The sequence below is a fragment of the Mustela lutreola genome, chromosome 8, assembly GCF_030435805.1.
Source record: "Mustela lutreola isolate mMusLut2 chromosome 8, mMusLut2.pri, whole genome shotgun sequence".
Lineage (NCBI taxonomy): Eukaryota > Metazoa > Chordata > Mammalia > Carnivora > Mustelidae > Mustela > Mustela lutreola.
This window is the reverse complement of record NC_081297.1, coordinates 5,024,778-5,045,463: the sequence shown is the minus strand read 5'-3', so window position 1 is coordinate 5,045,463 and position 20,686 is coordinate 5,024,778. Positions and strand designations below refer to the sequence as shown.

Below are 20,686 nucleotides of genomic sequence, written 5' to 3'. Positions count from 1 at the left end.
TCCTTAAATATAAATTTAATATTGAGAAAATTGTGTCTTAAAATTGTTACTTGATTTCCATTTTGCCAAATATGCCCTGTTGTTACTTGACATTTCTTTCATGGTACTACTACGTTTTACATTACGTGACGGCATGCAGCGGAATGTATTTTGAAAGCAGAGCTAAATGCTGCGTTATTATTATTACTGTTCCGTGTTTCCACGCTATGCTTTGGTAAGACCCACACGGCCTGGGTTTAGAGAGATGGCTCCCGTTTGTTGTGGACCTTTTGGCAATTACATATTTTATTTACCAGTGTCCATTTGTGCACAGGTGGTTGACTGAAGCAGAAATTAGCTGATGGCACGGCTGCTTGAGGGTGAATGCAGAAATTTTATGACCACCTCCTGGGGCAGACACCAAGGTTGTGTGCCAAAGGAAGTCTGACGGAGGCTGTATGGAAATCTAGAGCAAGCTTTTCAAGACCCTGAGACTTATAAAAAAATAAGATGGAATTCACAAATCACATTCTTTGTGACACATTCTACAAAAAAGGAAAAGATGAAAATTTTAAGGAATTTGGAGCCCTTAATCACATTTTTAGGAAAAAAATTAAGATGAATTTAAATTCTGTTTGAGTCAGGCAATGACCAGATATTGATTATGCATTGGCTGGCTGTTCGGTGCTGGGCTAGCTATTAGGGGGGGACTGGATAGTGGGAGGTCGTACATTCCTTCCAGTTTGTCTCAGTTCAGTGGGAGCATATCCAGGGTCACCTAAAAACTAAGAATGAAAATATTCCAATAAAGCAAACATAAATGAAATACTCTGGCCAGTCAAGTTGGTGATGTCTCCATGGGGGCAAGCGCTCACAGTTTGGTCCAAGCTCCACATCAGTCCCCATGGCTTCCCATTTGTGTAGTGTTCATGCAGCATTCTTCTAGGACAGCACCCGTATTTTATTCAAGAACAAGAAATACTTCATGTTCAATAATTAACTCAAACTGTTTTGAGCAAGATACGAAGAGTAGACTATAATTGTGCATTTTCCTTGTAAAATGGCAGTTGGCCATTTCCTGTCATGTATGCATCAAGGATTACTACTAACACCAGAGTTTTTATGGGTGTGTACCGAGTAAAACCCGGGAGCCTCTATGGATTTTGTCTCTAAGACGTCTGGTGGGTAGGTGCTAGAGTAGCTTCATGAAAAACAAATTCTGTAAGATCAATATAATTCCTCTGGTGCTGTGCTATTTGGAACCATAAACAAAACTGGGGGGAAGCCATGAGGCATGTGTCTGCTTTCCAGGGATCCGATGATGTGAAAGGGTTCATCAGCATCGTCGGACACAGTACTTGAAGTACTTGTTTTGGACAACGCTGGAAATGTGGAGAAACCTCAAGGGGAAGCCAGAGGTATTTACCCTAAAGATACAAACGTAGTGATCCAAAGGGGCACATGCACTCGAATGTTTATAGCAGCAATGTCCACAATAGCCAAACTATGGAAAGAACCTAGATGTCCATCAACAGATGAATGGATCAAGAAGATGTGGTATATATACACAATGGAATACTATGCAGCCATCAAAAGAAATGAAATCTTGCCATTTGCGACAACATGGATGGAACTAGAGCGTATAATGCTTAGCGAAATAAGTCAAGCAGAGAAAGACAACTATCATATGATCTCCCTGATATGAGGAAGTGGTGATGCAACATGGGGGCTTAAGTGGGTAGGAGAAGAATCAATGAAACAAGATGGGATTGGGAGGGAGACAAACCATAAGTGACTCTTAATCTCACAAAACAAACTGAGGGTTGCTGGGGGGAGGGGGTTTGGGAGAAGGGGGTGGGATTATGGATATTGGGGAGGGTATGTGCTTTGGTGAGTGCTGTGAAGTGTGTAAACCTGGTGATTCACAGACCTGTACGCCGCCCTCCCCCCAAAAAAAAGTGTGAAGAGTAGATAGCCATCTTTCTGCTGATTTGACTTTATACTTGTTTTAAGGCAGATGGATAAATATACCTCTTTGAGGATCCTTCATATGACTCTTATCTAATGTACGGACTGGAGACCGAGGATATTTTTAACCAACTACTTTGGTTCTCTGATAAGAAAAATACTCAATAGTGATTCATAATTCCTACAGAGTTTGAAAATGAAGCCTATTTAAATAGAAGATTTATTAATTTGTAAGAAATAGAATGAGCCTTGGAATTGGAGAGGATATATATTAAAACTGAATATTAGATATTATGTCCAATATCACATAATTTTAGGTATTGTGACATTTAATTGACTATGGTTTGATTTTCTCAATGAATCAACCACACTGACTAGTTAAATTATTTCATTAGTTTCTTATCAAAACATGATAGTGACTTTATCCATGTTGTATAGATTTTTAAAACCAGTAAAGATGTTTTAAGATACGATGATTATAGGAATTTACATTCAGAAAGTATAGTGCATAACTTCAATATTTAGTCAAGAGTCAAGAAGAGGTTGAAGCAATTAAAGACAGAATTTGCCACTGAAAACATAAATGGATGTTGGGTTGCATTTTTCAGTGACAATTTTTATTTGGAGTCCCCCTGGTTTCATCTATGACCAGAACCAGCAGGCTATTCCAGGGAAGCCAAGAAGAACATGCAGATAACAGTATTTCTTTAGACTAACAGGGAAATTTAGAAGCTTAAAATTGTTTTCTAGCAGAAGAGTTATTTTTAAACCACACCGAGAAAATTAAGAACTTGGTCAGAATTGACATCATTCCTACTCAAAAAGCAAGTCCCACTTTGATTTCAATGTCTGCTAGATGTAGCCTCAGAAACATCCACATTGATTTTAATTACTAATATGTAAACAGATAAAGTAGAAACATGCATATGCATTGCCCAAATTAGTAGTGTTGTGATCACACCGGAAGCTAATCCTAAAAAAATATGAAAGAACTAAAAAAACAGTTTAAACCCCTGGGAGAGTGGTGCTGTTTTGGATTTGTGTAAAGTTCCTGACTATCAAATGATACACTATGACAACCGTACTAACAGCTGTGAAATTTGTACTTGCTACAGTAGCTCTTCTAAAGATGGAGAAAGAAGTGTCCATGCCTTACATGAATATATAGACTAATTGAAAAATATGAAGATTAAAAGTTAAGAAGTTTTTAATCTCACAAAACAAACTGAGGGTTGCTGGGGGGAGGGGGTTTGGGAGAAGGGGGTGGGATTATGGACATTGGGGAGGGTATGTGCTTTGGTGAGTGCTGTGAAGTGTGTAAACCTGGTGATTCACAGACCTGTACCCCTGGGAATAAAAATATATGTTTATAAAAAATAAAAAATGATATTAAAAAAAAAGTAAAAAATAAAAAAAAAGAAGTTTTTAAAAGTATATGTTCCTAGTGAGCTTGCTAACGTCAAACAATGTGTGCTATTTGCAAACATATATAGAAGCACTGTTATCTCAGCTAGAGTCTAGGAAAAATTATCGCTCATTTGCAATTAAGCATGATTTAAAATGCAATCTGTTTATTCCATTTGCTGTTTTATTTGAAAAATAAATAGTGAGTGCTGAACGTGTGATTTTCTCATTGATTCCAAATATCTTAGTTGGGCTGCTAATAGAAAAGTGGTAAAAATATTTTTTCATTATCTATACCATTGACATAATACATTTTGTAAACCTGATTAGCGTAAGCATTTTGTTGGTTAGCATATGAATTTACCAAATTTACATATCAGTAGTATATGAATTTAGATGTTTTGTATGCCCATCCATATTATGAAGGGATTCAATATATTTTAAAGAGTTACACTCAAACTGCAAATTCTAATCCACGATTATATGTAGAGTTCTTGTTTATTTCTCACTTAGCTTCCCGATTACAAAATTAACATAAAACCCAAAGGATAAATGCTTCTTAACTACATTTCATTCTGAAAATACATCATGCAAACATCTTGAGAAACCAGAGAAAAGATAAGAACCGCAAGATATGTAAACATCTTTTTGGATCCAGTTCAGTGTTTAGATTGAATTTAAACCTGTGACTTCAATTAAGCAGAGGAGTTTGTCCTGAAGTATGGGAAGCTGAGTGGAATAACTGGATTGAAACACACTTCCTTTTTCATTATTGATAATCACATTCTGCCATTATGATTGAAATAACAGGGTTCTCAGGCAGCATACAAGGCAAGATTGTATCTGTGACTTATAGGTGTAAGAGTAAGTGCGAATTAAACCTAGAAGAAAAGTAGATAACATATTTACATTTAAGTAATGCCTTCTAAATTCTATAAAGTAGCTCATCTGAAAGAAAAACCTCTGAGACATGTTTTCAGTCCTTTGAAATAGGAAAAAAACAAACAAACAACCTTGAGAATTTGGTAAGTATTTTGCATTAAGACAAATGACTAGTAAGTGATAATATCACCATTTAAACACAGGGGTGATGGACTCGGTTCTCGTGCCGATGGGAAGCACTTGTGGCTTTGGCTGTACTGAGAACTTGTGCCTCCATGTCTGCTGAGTTGTGGAATGATGACCTTTTCGGGGTCTGCCCATCTAGGAGGGCCCTACTATTCAGTGACTGATAAACTTAACTAAAATGATGTCAATGTATGATGTTATAATAACAGATTTAGGCATTGTTAAGAATCATCAATTGATGCTAAAATGAGTGGCTGAATGTTTGAGGAGCGTGAGATTTTTATAGTCTCAAAATATCTAATGACAGAAGAACACAGAGCAACAGAAGATACATAGTAACTTTTCCAAGGGGAAAGCTGGTCTGCATTATTCAACCCAATAATCAAAATCAACACCACAGTCATGGGGTTGACAGCATTTGCCTTCCCCTCCAAACAGACGAACTAAGAAAGACTCATTATTATTACTGTGCTATTTCTGCCAAAAGTATGTGACCTGAATCTAATCATGAGAAGACATCAGACAAACCCAAACGGTAGACATGTTACAAAATAGTTTAATAATCTTGTAAAATATTAACATATTAAAATATACAAAGACGCAGAAAGTGTTCTAAATTAAGTGAAACTAGGGACATGACAACCGAGTGAAACCAATAATCTTGGGCTTTGCCTCTAAGTGACCCTACAGAGACGATTGGTAAAATCTGGACCAGGTCAGTATATTAGAGAGTGGTATTGTATCAGTGCTAATTTCCTGAGTTTGATGATTATACTGTGGTTTTGTGAAAGAATGCTTTGTTTTTAGGCAATATATAGGACTTATTTAGGGAAGAAGGATCATCATGTATGCAATTTCTTCTTAAACATTTCAGAAGTATCACATGCATACACATGAGGAGAGAGAAGGGGGAAATGGAAACAGCAAAGGGGTTTGGAAATTCTTTGCACTATTTGGAAACTTTTCTGTAAGTTTGAAATTATGCCAAACTAAAAACTAAATTTAAGTACGTATCTATCGGAGTATTTAAACTGTCATTGATTATAAGAAATTATAATCATGAATGTTTACAATTTGATAAGAAACAATCATTCTTAAAAATCATGCAGGTAAAGTTCAAGTAAACTATTTGACTTATAAAAATCAAATTTAGGGGTGCCTGGGTGGCTCAGTCAGGTAAGCATCTGACTCTTGATTTTGGTTCGGTCATGATCTCAGGGTCATGGGATCAAGCCCCACATTGGGCTCTGCGCTTAGTGAGGAGTCTGCTTAAGATTCTCTCTCTCTCTCTCTCTCTCCTTCTCTGCCTGTTCCCTGACTTGTGTGTGCTGTCTCAAATAAACAAATAAATCTCAAGAAAGTCAGATTCATATACCTGCCATACCAGTTCTGTTGTAATCACGACCGATCTTCACTTCCTAAAACTTTGCTAACTTCTTCATCTGCAGATCGCGATCCTTCCTTCTCATGAAATCGTGGGGGAGGGAGACATACTCAAGAGGCCACTCATGATGATGTGTTACTAATAATAACACATTTTATTGACTTTCACTAAAAACAGGAATGTGTTAAACATTTCATATGTACTGTTTCATTTGAGCTCCAAGTGTCTCTAAGAGTAGGTAATACTGCGCTCCCCATTGTATGGAGAGCAACTGAGCCTTTGAGATTTTGAATAATTTTCAAAGGTCAGCTGGTTTGTAAACTGTTACGTGGCACTACTACGCTCACTGCTGCTGCAAACACCTTCAGGGAGAGCGTCATCCTGACCCTTTCTCACTTGGGCTACATTTCTACTTTCTGAAGTTTCAACTGTATCTTCTGATACAGTGATTTCTTAAATTAGCAGTATTAATTATTCTTTAAATTTTCAAACTCAGACTTTATTTCAAAATACAACAAATCCTTTTACGAAAAAGATTTTATTTATTTATTTGACAGAGAGAGAGAGAGAGAGAGCTCACAAGCAGGCAGAGAGAGAGGGGGAAGCAGGCTCCCCGCCAAGCAGAGAGCCTGATGTGGGACTCGATCCCAGGACCCTGGGATCATGACCTGAGCTGAAGGCAGAGGCTTCACCAACAAAGCTACCCAGGTGCTCCATAAGATGAAAAGTCCTTTAAAGCTTATAGTCTTTTACATTTATCTAACTGTAGCTAACTTTTAATTGCAAAATTTGTGTGGTTCTTACCCATCCGTGCGCTAGGTTCTTTCCAACTCTATCAAGCTTTCCATATTCCTGTCCTACTCCTCTCCAAAAAGCCTGTGTTTGTTTATAAATTTTGAGACAAGAGCTATACAGAATTGATAAAAGTTTATTCATTCATTATCCTCCCCCCCTACCAACTTTAAATCAACTTTTTAAAAAATCACACTTTATTTTATTACGTTCAGTTAGCCATCATAGTGGTGAGCACTGGGTGTTACATACAACTGATGAATCATTGAACACTACATCGAAAAACTAATAATGTTTTATATTGGCCAAATGTTAGCTAGATCAGCTTTTTGAGGTAAAATTTTTAAAAAATATCAAATATACCCACTTCAAAGGTATGGTTTAAGAAATTTGTTTTTCTTTTTAAAAAGAATTTATTTTCTAGAATCATTTTAGGCTTATAGAAAAAATGTACAGAAAGTACACTGAGTTCCCATACAGTCTCCCCAACCCTTGACGAAATGTCTCTTACATCTGACTCTTTAATGGAATTAAACTCAATAATAAAAAGATAGCTACATTGCACTGCTGCATTTATTAAAATGGATGAACCAATTGGCTGGAGTGTGTAAATAATTAGGGTTTCCTTTTTTGTGTTGTATAGTTGTAGGGGTTGACAAGTGTCATATATCCACCTTTACAATGTCATACAGAATGGAGTTATTTTCCTAAAATTCTCCTGTGCTCTGCCTGTTCATCCATCCTTTCCCTCACCCCCGACAACCGCTCATCCTTATACTATCTCTATAGTTTTGCCTTGCCAGAATGGTTTACTGTTGGAATCATACAATATATGGAGCTTCTCCTGGATTCTTTGACTAACAATCTGGGTTTCAGGGTTTTTTGTGTCTTCTCATGGCTTGATGACTCATTTACTTCACTGTTGAATAATATTCCATGCACGGATGTGCCACTCTGTTTATCCAACCACATACTCAAGAATATCCTACTTGCTTCCAATTTTTTTGGTAATTACAAATAAAGCTATTATAAATGAAGTTGTTTTCAATTCCATTGATTACTGCTATGATGTTTTCTTCTTTTTTTTTCTGCTTCTTTTGTATTCAGTTTTCTCTTCTATTTCTTTTTTATTATGGTGACTTCTTAGATCATTGAATTGTAAATCTTCTTTTCTAATACATGCAGTTAATGCCATAAATTTCCCTCTAAGTAGTGCTTTTGTTATATTCTACCAATATTCATAACCATATTTTTTATTACACTTAATTCAAAACATTTGTAAGTTCTTTTAGAATTTTTTCTTTGAATCATGTATTATTTACAAGTATGTATTTCAATCCCTAAATATTGAGAGGGGGTTGTAGCTATCTTTTTATTATTAACATTGAGTTTAATTCCATTTTAGTCTGAGAGAATTTTCATGTGATCAATATTCTTTTAATCTTTTAAGGTCTGCTTTACAGTATCTGGTCTGCATTAGTACATGTTCCATGAGAGCTTTAGAAGAAAATGCAATCTGTTCTTGTTGGATGAAGGTCTGTAAGTGCTCAGTATATGTCGTTTTTGAGTTCAACTTGTCCTTACTGATCTTCTGCCTGTTGGAGTGGTCAGCTACTCATGGAAAGGTGTTGATGACTCCATGAATGGGAACTCCATCTACTTCTCCTTGCAATTCAATCAGTATTTGCCTCATGTGTTGTGACATCTGTCAAGTACACTTACGTATTAATGATGGTTGTCTTCTCCGAGAACTGACCTTTTGTTCATTATGTAATGTCCTTCTTTATCCTGATAAGTTTCCATGTTCTGCTTTGTCTGGACACCAGTTTATTTTTCTGTTCCTTCCATCCTTCCTTCCTTCCTTCATTCACATATTTATTGAAATAGTGGCATTCTGGGCACAGAACCTACGGCAAACGTTCCTTCACTGGACATTTGACATGGCCACACAGGGAAGAGGGATTAAAACAAAGAGGAGCTGGGTTTCGGGTATTAGAAAGTGACACATGAGTTGATCGATTGGTAGTGACAGAAATTATGATCCCATGTCCTTGACCACACAGTTTAAATAGAAACTTTTATGGTTGTGCTATAAACACTCAAATATACTCTCTGCCTTCAAAATAAAAAGGTGAAAGCAGACCCACGGCTGACCTGTGGGCATACCTCTGTAAGAAACAAAGGAAGTATGAGAAAAAGTGCTAACTTACACTTTCATGTAAACTCCATATCATAATTCACTTTATTTTCCAACCCAAAAAAGAAAACACAAAAAAATAATGTTGTTCAGACTGTTTCAGTCATTGATAGTATGTATATACTAAATATGAAAAAAAAAAAACCCTTTTTATAAGAAATTGGGAACTATTTTAAAATGAAGAAAGTGGCCCAGGAACCAATGTCAGAATTGGTATTATTTTGTGCAGAATTTTTTATTATTGATATACAATGTCACGTTAGTTTCAGGTGTCCAATATAGTGATTTGACTATTCTATATGCTACTCAATGCTCATCATGATAAGTGTAGTCACCATATGTCACAATATAATGTTATTATAATATTTACGACTATATTCCCTATGCTGTACTTTTCATCCCTGTGACTTATTTATTTTAAAACTGGAAGTTCGTACCTCTTAATCCCCTTTACCTGTTTCAGTTTTAAGTGCAATAACTACATTTGCCATTAATGTATCATTTATAAAATTTTGGAAGGGCATGTGATGTAATTCATAAGACTAACGAATCACTGACCTCTAGATCTGAAACCAATAATACATTATATGTTAATTAATTGAATTTAAATTAAGAAAAAGAGAAACAAATAGGAGTACGTGGGAAATCATGTGACTCTTGATCTTGGGGTCGTGAGTTTGGGCCCCACATTAGATGATGCAATCACTTACAGATAAATAAACTTTAAAAATTTGGAACCATTTGAATAATTACTGATGCACAAGTAGTTAATTAGATAAAGTACACACTTCAAGTAAGATTAGTCTAAATTGGTGGTGTGATTCCCTTCTAAAGAAAATGGAATCATCCTCAATTTATAAGTGTTAAGAGTTAATACTTAAAACCAAAAGGATTGATAGGTTATTGAAAATTCAAATAAATGACCTTTAGAAGGACATGTTTTCTTATAGCTTGCATTTAATGATTGCAGTGAACCAATGAAAATGCAGCTTACATAGTCATAAAGTAATGTATTTAATGAGAGAAATAAATTATATTCCTCAATCATCTTGATACCATTCATTAAAAAATAGTGCACTTCTGTTCTAAGATGCTTAAAAGCATTTATACAAATTTGAAACAGGGTTTCTTCATATACTTAGTTTTCGAGGAGGGGCCATTCACTTTACCTATGTAAATTTGACTCTAAATTATAAAGAGCTTAACCTGATTAAAGTAAGTCTTACCTCAGAAACACCTGGAATTTAAGAAGGCGAGATTCTACACATTGTCATCTGTAGAATAATTATTTGTATTACTGAGGAATTTGTGCACTTCAATTTTATGAGAGGATTTAATTATTTTCAGCTCTAGAAAAGCTTCTAAGAAGCTCTTTATTAAAAAAAGATTAATACATGAACTGAAATGTTCACTCTAAAAATTCAAAGTACAAAACTTTTAAATTCATGTAATAATGCTGACACCCAAAGAAAAATATAACATTATACATATTAAAAGTATAATAAAAATTGCATGATGAGATAAATCTATTTATAAAATTATAGTGCTCACTTACAACTGCCTCTTTAGGAAGTAAATTTATGTCACAATATAAGTCCCTTGGCCCTGGACCATTCCTCTGAAATTCCACCAGCAAAAATACATATATTTGGCTGTGGTAGGTTTTAAAAAAAAATCTTTTGTTCCAAAAAGGTCTTAAATTGTACAAAAATGCAAAAGATAGCATAATGAAACAGTCTCTTTGTTCTTTGCTAGCTCTAGTCATCTTAGCAGGCATTGCCTGAGTACTATAGGATATAGAGAGAGAATTGCCTGATAGAATTTCCAGTCTTCAAGGGTTACTTAATAAAATTATTCTGACAAGGATTAATACATATTCATTATTAATAATCATGACAAAATCAAAGGTAGAAGAAAATCACGTCCCAACTAATCAGTGCTGGAGGGTTGGTCGTGAGTGGTATCAATTGGAGACAGCACCAGGTGTAATACCTTACACACTCACATCTTTGACTGTTCTGAACCAGGCTGGGGACAAGACACAAGGGTCAAAACAGAGAATATTCATATGTGGCAAGTCTGCTTCAACTTTGGTCCTTCCGTTGGAGAGCATGCAACCGCAGGGGCATGGCATGGGCTAGGAGTGGGCCCTATCCCCAGGAGGAAGTTCTTGCTGCTACCAGGGGAAGAAGGTGGTGTGGGCAAGCAAAAATCAAGGTGTGCCTCACAAGGGGTAGGTCATGCATAAAGAGCAACTTGTGATAAGTATTGGACAAGTCTGTCTTTGTCAGGTTATGCATGGAATGACTTTATGACATATAAAGCAAAGAGTACAAACTTCAACCATTTGTCTTTTCATGTAACAGGTATTCACTGTGTGTCTACACATACTACAGTGCTGAACAAGATAGATGTTCTTCCTTGCTCCTGAAGGTCCATATCCCAAATGGGCTTCATGTAAGAGACAAGTGAAATAAATGAAAATCCTGTGTTGTAGTTGCTAATGAGTAAACAAATCAGGTGCTATATGGTTTCGTGTGAGAGTACAGAAAGGACCACCACATTGGACAAATTCATGGGACACTAGGACATAGGATATCGTGTTTTCTCATCTCATATTCAAATAGTACTTTCTACAGTGGCTCAGTGTGATCACCACGTATGTGCCTTCTCAAGAAATGACATCTCCACTGGGACCCAGAGATAAATGCAGTTCGTCAGCAAAAGGTTCTGAGAAGAAGGTTGGTCAGGAGAGAAAGGTGGCGAGAAAAGAGGGGTTGGGATTATGCCTGAGGAAATACCAGAAGCTTAAGTTAGAAAGATGAAATGACAGGAGATGGGACAGAAACAGAGATCAGAGCACATGGATTTTCTAGAACATAGTAAGAGATTGGGCTTGATTCTAAAAGTGAGGGGAAACCATCGGAGGCATCTCAGCAGCAACTTAGATGTTTTTAAAGTGTAGGGTATGAATTTAGGTTCTGGAATGATCTAGGAGGTCAGCAATTTTCACCTAAGGTGAGAAGAGAAGCTAGAAGGAAGGCCTAGAGGTCTCAGGACTTCTGGGTTGTTTAGAAGAAGGAGATGGATGGAGACCAGGCAAGGGTCAAAGAAAAAGCCCAAGTTTCTCACCGCACAAACTATGTGGATGGTGGTACCACTTGCTCTCTGTAGGGGGAGCGAGACGGAGGGGTATGCTTTTGCATGCACAGAATTTGAGGCTCTCATAAGTTGGGTCCAGACTAGTATCTAGCACTTAGAATTGTGATGGTGGCTTTCAAGACAGTGTTCTGCATTTGCCATATCTGGGAAGTTTTTTGAAAATAATCAAGGGTGTCTATGCAGCCAGATGACCTCAAAAGTGGAAGAAAATGAGATTGAAAAAGGTAAGTTGATACAAGAATGGCTTACAAGCACTGGGTCAGATTTTGTTAATATTTAAGATGAACTTCCCCCTTCTAAGTTCAACTTTGTTCTGTATTTCCAGATTTCCTCACCACCTGCATAGTAGTGAAAGCTTCCAGTGAGTGATATTCAAAAGAGATACAGAAGGCAGAAGAAAAAGACCGTATTTTATGTTGTCAGCTCTAAACAAGATCATGGGTATTTCTGGAAAGGACTCAAGGTTTGGCCCTTGGCTTCAGGGTGGTATTGAGGATGACACACTCTGGGATGAAGCAACTGTGGTCCTTTGCTGTAGCTTCTCTGTGATTCCTGCATTTCTGGATTTCCTTTTGGTTTTGTTTGTTTGTTTGTGTTTGTTTTTGTTTTTAATGATCAAGCTTGCATTTAGCAAGAGCTCATTGGTTGCAGGAAAATATGCAAGATTTAGGAAAAAGGAATTAATTACTCATATCTGCTTTTAATATTTAGGTGTTGGTGAGCCAGGGGAAGAATCTGTTTGCAAGAGGGAGAACCACAAGTTGATAGAAAGTCCCGGGACTGAGATGATTTTTGGTTAATTGCAACTTTAAAGGAAGTCTCATGTGATGCAAGACACATTTTTATCTGTGGAGCTCTCTGGTTTTCAAGAGCATGAGAAAACAACATAGATGACTGACTGATGAAATTGGTAAGAACATGATTTGGGGTAAGCATGTTAATACATCAATATGACAGTATGAGAAAGGGGATTTTAAAAGATGTTATATTTAAATATTGGGCAGAAACCAGCAAAATGAAGTTTTACAAGTATATGATTTCTTTTTTTCTCCCAAGTATATATTTCTTTTCAGAGAATTTATTTTGTTACATAATCTTCCCAATCCCAATCTGAACTCTCGGTAAATGCTCATTCTTGTCATTGTTTTACCAGTGATCTTTAGGAGAAATATTCACTGGTTTAACAGGCTCCTTGTCCCATTACCTAGTGTCTCGAGATGCCAGGGCATGCTCTCTTATATACTCCTTTTGTGTCCTCAGACAAGGGAGGATACTACAGCCTTAGTCTCAGTACTGAAATGCAGCTTAAGTGACATACCATCAATAATTTGCATAACGTTCATCCCACTTTTTGGAACCTCTTCTAAGGGAGTACGTTAAAATGTGGGAGACAAAAACATATGCATGACTGTGTTTTCCAAAACAAGCTATATAAAAAAATGAAATACTATAAACAACCAAAAATACATAGCAGATCCTCTGAAAGACACATTGTGCTCTTCTTTGAAATGGTGGCTATGAAGAAATGCAGCACTGTGCAAATGTTTATGCGATAATAGTAATAGCTTTTAGAGAACACAGATTTATATTTTTTCCTTAATTACATTCTATAAAATTTAAATTCTTAGGAAAAATACTGGAAGGAAATACCTAAAGTTATTAACCCAGTATTAGAATAGAATTGTGATGATTTTAAATTTTATTTTATCTAATATTACATATATATGTGCTTTTGCTTCTGTTTATATTGTAGTATTTTATTACATACATTGTATGGTACAGCTTGAACAACACTATCCTATGGAGCTCTGTAGGCAGAAAACCCCCTTCACCACACATTTTCTTTCTGTGCCCTGTCTTTATGCTATTACTCAATCTTGTGTATGCTTTTATGTATCTGCCAATTTTCACAATGAAATTTTAATTTCTCTTGAGGGCAAAATTTAGGTTTTATTTCCTAAGGCCATCCTTTTGCAGTGCTTTGCACAAAATGCGCCCTCCATAAATACTTGTTAAACCAATAAATTATGTGTCAAAACCATCCATTGGTATAAATTTTTTGATTGAAAAACAACTATCCTCCTTAATGAAACATGCAGCATGTACTACATTTAAATTACCAGCCAGTTTCAATTTCAGGTCAGTCTGTTTAAAATGAAAAAAAAAATTAAATCAATAAATCAATAAAGTAGAAAATGTGACCAGTCCATGGTAGTATAATATAGCGGTCATTTGTCCTGTGCAGAACCAATCAGACATTTTTAACAGACCCTTAAGGAATTTTTTATTTTAAAACCTTGAGGGAAATTTTTCATCTAGAGACTAAGGAGGAAGAAAAATTATAAATACTTATGTGGTCACATGTTGAACTACAAATTCATCTTGAGTTCCTTACATGTGACTTAGCAGAGTCTTCTGACAATGTAGCCCAGACACATTTTAAAAAAAATAAGCATATATCTACAAAATGAAAACAAATCTGTGTAGTTGTCTATGTAACAAAGATATATCATAGATTATTCAATGATCAAATGAAATATTGGATGGATATCCACAGCATGTACCAGTCTACGTAAGTGGAAACAGTTCTGCAGGAACATGTATATTTACTTATGTCTTCATAAATGTTCCTACAGCCTGTGCTTTCCCTTCCCCTGGGACACACAATCTGAATTATACAAGTAGCAGAAGAGCCCAATAAGCAAAACCACATTCTTCAGATCTGACTGTCATTAATCATTAGTGATCTTGGGTCAATAAGTATCTGACTTCGATAATATGAAAGATAATATGTTTCTCCCAAAGACAACAGGATGTCTGAAACAAAATAGCCTCCCTTACAAATACAGAGACTGCAAGACAGAATAGAGCAGGTGATGGGCAAGCTGTGAAAGAGATCCACACGGCAAGATCTGTTAATAATGTACCATGTGAAAACAAATGTATATACACTTTCAAAAAACAGAATCAAAAGATTTTAGTAAATACATCAAAGAGGAGATACTTAACTGGCATTTTCCCTTGATTGACCTCTTTGGGCTTAGTACATATTTTATGAGTTAATTCTTTAGGAACTGACTGAGTAAATATCACCTTAAGATTAATATTTTAATTTGTATTACAATTGAAAAGTTAATTTTGTAGAATGGAGTCCTTTTGGGCTATGACACATGGAACAAATGCGCTGCATTCATCTAGGAGACTTTTAGCTGATGCCAATGATGGAGGTTAAAGCTCAAATAGGGACAATAAGCATCCTTAACTTCATGGGGTATAGAATATCAGTGTTTCGGAACCAATAACCTGAAATTAAATGATGTTATGGTTATATGACTCACTATATATAACCCTGGCCTGTTTTAATTTTAGTGGACATAATTTTTCTTGTGTTTAAAATAAGGCAGCAGAATTGATAAGGTTCAAAACATATGGCTTGCCATATGGTAAATCATATTTTATAATAAAAAATTATGTGACTAATATTGTGGGTTTTACATAAAATAGGTCTCCTTGGCAACAGAAACTTCTATTTGGGAAATTCAAAATATACCTAAGACACTTAAGGAAGAAATAGCATATAATAGGTGCTAATATGAAGACTGAGCTCTTTAGAATTGCAAAGGTCAAAAACACACCAGTTCCAGTAAACGTGCGTGCTGGATGTAGTTAAATAAGGGTGCAAAGATTTACGGAGACATAAGAAGCGTTTCCGTGGGCTGAAACTGGGGCACTGCCCATTCACACTCAGACTGCAAGGGGAAATGGAATGAAGCAACTTCCTCTGGCTGATCCTAGAGGTCAGTCTTCCTCAGTCTCTGTCTCTGTCCCTCTCCCTGAAAGGTTTGCCCCGGTGTGGAATGGCCAGCTCCTTTCTGTGACTCTTCGTCCTGAAGGTGGGTCAGTTACAGGCAGGGCTTCAGTCCAAACGCACTCTATCCCCGGGTTCTCCACCATGATTTCAAATCCCTCTCCATCTCAGGGCCACTCCACTACAGGGTCCTCTCCTGTGCAGAGCAGGCCTGATGGGTTAGTGTGGTCTTAATGGCTTGCTCCCTTATTGGACTGTAGTTTCAGAGCAGACCTACCACAGGCTACTGGCTGGAGACCGACAGCTGGCTTCCACCCAGTCCCTGGTCCAGTGAAGTAGGGCAGAGATATTTTGCTCTCTCTGTCCACACCCTGCTTTTAGTATCCCACAGAATTTGCAGAGTACCCAATTCCAAAATAAACACACCTCTGTTCATTAAGCAGTTACGTCCAAAAAACTTAATACATGTTTATATCCTAACAACTTAGGGGCCATTGGAAAAAATAATACGCATAAGTTGAAAGAAAAATATTATTTTATCTTATAGTTACTTACTATTAGTGGAAAATGTGCATCTGTTGGGCATTGTGCAATTTCTTAATCCTCATTTCTTGATACACATTTTCATTACATATGCTTCTTATCACACCAACCATCCAAACTCCTGCTTTGCAAAGAGGTGACATTACCAAAAGGATTATAGTGTGATCTAATGTTGAAACTATTAATTATGCAAGCTGATATTGTAGCAGTGTCTGGCAGATGCCAAGTGTCTTGGTTTTCTTCAAGGTTGGAAATATCTTGTGGTGCCCCATGAATTTGGTTGGTCTCCAGGGGCACTTTTATGCAGTTTCTGAACCGTGTTAAGATAAAGATGGCAACTGGCATGATACACAATAACTTACGTATGAGTAAATCAGCACGATTTTTCTCAGAAGGGATTAATGGGCATAGCAGGAATGCAGAACATTAGGATAGTTCAGTTGAGTTAATTATTAGGAACATATAAGGGTTGCAATAAGAGTTGTACGAAAAAATAATCACTGAAAAGAATTCTATGGGTGAGTTCAGTCTGAAGGATGGACACGACGTATGTTGAGATGGGAAAAGCAGGTGTGTCAAGAGCTTAAGGAAGCCAGAGCAGTGGCAAGACGTGAAGGGTGCCCACTCAACATGGCTTTGGATAAGACTGCTCTGCCCGGGGTGTACATATTGGGTCAATGTTGGAGAGATGCCAATGGGAATCTTCTCCTGTAGCCTAGTACGAGATGTTGAGAACTTAGAATTGATTAGCCAGTATCTGGGGAAATAAGGAGCGGAGACAGAGCTGGGGAGAACCTCTCCCTTTCCTCCTTAAGGCTTTGCTCCATCCATCAACACTTTCCCTTTCTCTACTGTAACTTAGTCATTGCCTCTCTAATTGCTTCTTCTCCGTCGGCAGGAGCACGGGCCCACTGAAATCAGACTGCTGGTTACTCCTACAAATGACGCGTGCTGTTGCTTAACATTCTCCACATTACACAACCCAATGGGCGATTCTCAGTCATTATTACCCTACCAAATGCTTAAAACCGTCCCTCTGCTTCCTGTCTCCTCTCTGGACACCGTTTATTCATCTCCTTTGTGGATTTCTCTTCCTCTGTTAGCTCTTTAAATATGCATTTTCTTTACAGCTCAGTGCCAGCCTCCTTCTCCCTCTGTAAATGGAGCCCATCATCAGACTGGGTTCTCCCTTTACTTAGTAAAGCCTCCAGTCAGGCTCTGACGTCACACTGAGTCATTGCCGTGTTTCATCTCACCACATTCTTTCATGCCTCTGTGCCCTCACACAGTGTAGTCCCTTTCTCTGGGACTAGCCACATAATCTGTACAGACCAATGCAAAATGAAAACACTGAGCTTCTTGCCCCCAAACTACAATGAATTTCAAGATGGTGACATCAGAGCACTCAACCGAAGCACAGATCCTTTCTGAGTGAGGCCGAGTGCCTACTGAGGTCACACACGACCCCATCTTCTCCTCAACCTTCAACACTCATCTCAAGCACTTTCACTCCCAGGAAACCTGCCTGACCACCTGTCTCACCCATCTAAACCTATTTTCTCTGTCTCCCACTCCTCTGTATACCTAAAACCTGGTTCTCATCCCTATAGATGCAGCTGTCCTGACTGAAGGGGATATTCATGGTAGCAGAGAGGATGTGCCTTTTTATCTTCAGCACTTTGGGCCATGCTTAGTTAAATTCAGTCCCCAGTGAGTGCAGGTAATATGGAGGGGCAGAGAGTAGAAAGTAAAATGTGCAAGGACATAGATTTGGAAGACGAGAAAAAGAGAACACAAATCCAAAGATATGATTCCATGTGAACTACATGACAGTTCAGGTAGGCAGAATGGGGAGGAGATTACAGGTTGATAATACAGCACAGAACTGATGGAAAATTCAAGAGTCTGACCTCTACTTAAATGGCCCTTGTTGAATTTGTTTCGAAGTTTACATACAAAGTTCCAAACGAGAAATAGGAGCATAACTTTACATTTTGGTTAATTTACTGAAAACAAAGCTAAAAACGCAGCTTCTCAGATGTGTGCCTATTAAGCACCTGCTCTTTGTCCTGTTCTGAGGAGGGGATGGTGTGCACTACAGAAGAAGAGGTAGTGTGTTAGGGAGTCATGAAATCTTCTAGCATGTTTTTCACCATTCGCCCATCTGCTGCCCAGTGGACCTTTCCAGGTAAGACATCTTGCGGGGGTGGGTGTAATGAGCAGCGTGCCACCCCATGCCTCGCCCCATGGTGCTACCACAGACCACTGCATGCATTTCTCGGGCACATGATGGTATGGCTGAAGTAGCAGAGTGGTACCATCAGGGCCAGGATAATCTAAACACCACAGTCAGAACATCATGATGATTTCCTTGACATTCAGTCTTAATTTCATAAAACACATGTCTCACGAAACCTGTATTTAAAAATATCTTGCATTTGATCATCCTGCTATCAAACTGGCTGCAAGTGAGCCTCTACATTTTTTAATAAAGGAGCATACTGTTGGCAGCAGTACTAGAGCAAGAGTCCAGAACTCCATGCCAGCATCATCAAATTTCTCAGAGGTGTAGTTTTATGCAACAAATCTGTCTGCAGAACCTGGGAGGGGGACAACCACAGGCAAATCAGTTGAAAATCGTTAATGTGAGAACAGTAATAAATTGTGCGTGTTGTTTGGTGCTCTACGTGATCGTTAGATTTTTTTAAATGTAGAAAATACTCAAAAATAAAGGATAACAAGAGAAATACATGATTGTTAAAAGAGCATCCTGGCTTTCTCTGGTTGGTCCGAAGCTAGGGGGCAGAAACGGGTTAGAAGGTCACTGTTGTCGGGATCCTGAAGGTTCTGGAATGATCCCTGCAGAGGCTGTGGGTCAGAGTCCCACCACCATGTATGATCTGGGATTGTCCACGTGCATATTCAGTCTCCTGATGATAATTAACTCTCAAGAAGACCCCATGAGTAGTTGTATTTAACACTGAAGACTCATAGGGTTTAGGAGATGATGGGAGAAACAGTGAAGGGCCCATTATTATTTTTAGTGCCTGACAAGAACTACTTAGAGTACTTATTTTTATGTATTTGAAATTGAAAATAAAAAATATAGGGCACCTGGGTGGCTCAGTGGGTTAAAGCCTCTGCTTTTGGCTCAGGTCATGATCCTGGGGTTCTGGGGTTGAGCCCCGCATTGGGCTCTCTGCTGAGTGGGGAGCCTGCTTCCGCCTCTCTCTCTGCCTGTCTCTCTGCCTACTTGTGATCTCTGTCTGTCAAGTAAATAAATAAAAATATTAAAAAAAGAAAATAAAAAATATATTACTCACATCACCTTGAGGTGGAGAAATGAACTCACAAGGACACAGAAAATGGCAGAGTTAAGGTTTAAGTAATGATCTTTTTTGGTGGAAGAGGGTTTGCATGATTTCTAATGCTCTATATGTATATGGTTCTATTGCGAGAATACTGGAGTAAGTGTATTATAATGTTTTAATAATGAGTCACAAATACCCACCTTGAGGTTTCCTCTACAACAGAAGAGATTTCCATCCCGGGACCATGTTTACAGTTGGATCCAGACATACAAAGAAGTCACCAAGGCACCATATCCCTAAGTGTCAGGTTCGTTCCGACGCTGATGGTTCTTTTGTGGCTGAAAAGTGCCAGACAACAACCAAGTACCCTCGGAGAAATGACCAGCTTTCTTCATCCATGAATGGGAAGGAGATGGAGACATAGATACAGAGGGAGGGGGCTTTCCTACTGTGTTTTTCTTCCTCCTCAGGAGCACTAAGAAACTTTATTTTTCCCTAAGAAAAGGAAGGAATGGATATTGGAGAAGCAATGTCAGTGTCCAATATAATAAAAAAGAGGAAGACAACCTTCTCCTATTAGTACTTATATTATGAAAGAGTAGAGAGGATACTATCAATGAAGGGACACTGTCATCTCAAAGAATTTCTAAAGTGTCCATTATTTATGATTTCTGCAAGGTTTGAGATATAGGATCCTAAATTTTAATGCTTTAATGTTTTAAGATATTAATATTATTCTGATTAATCAACTAAATTCATGTCCCAAAAAAAAAAAAAAAAAGAGAGAAAGAAAGAGGAAAAGAATGTAAAATTTAAAATCACTATAATCTCTGTGTGCAGACAAAACCTCCAAAAAATATTTTTGGTATGTTTCCTTTCAATCTGATATATGTGCATATTATATTATTATTTAAAGTGCCAATTCTCAGCTATATTTATGTATCCCAACTCTCAGGTTATAATTCACTAACATTGTAATTCATTGTAATATGCAGTTCACTGTGATTTGTTTTTCCTATTTTCCACATTATTTCCAGTGCTTTCAAATGAATGTTTATTTCGGTTATTCT

At 37.4% G+C, this 20,686-nt stretch overlaps 1 long non-coding RNA gene across 1 annotated transcript; it reads left to right on the top strand.

The window, feature by feature from the left end:
• Positions 1 to 12,048: 12,048 nt before the first annotated feature.
• Positions 12,049 to 13,944, top strand: LOC131839861 (uncharacterized). Its single transcript, XR_009357053.1, has 3 exons — positions 12,049 to 12,178; positions 12,280 to 12,417; positions 12,666 to 13,944. It is a non-coding gene; the product is annotated as an uncharacterized LOC131839861 (long non-coding RNA).
• The last annotated feature ends 6,742 nt before the right edge of the window (positions 13,945 to 20,686 follow it).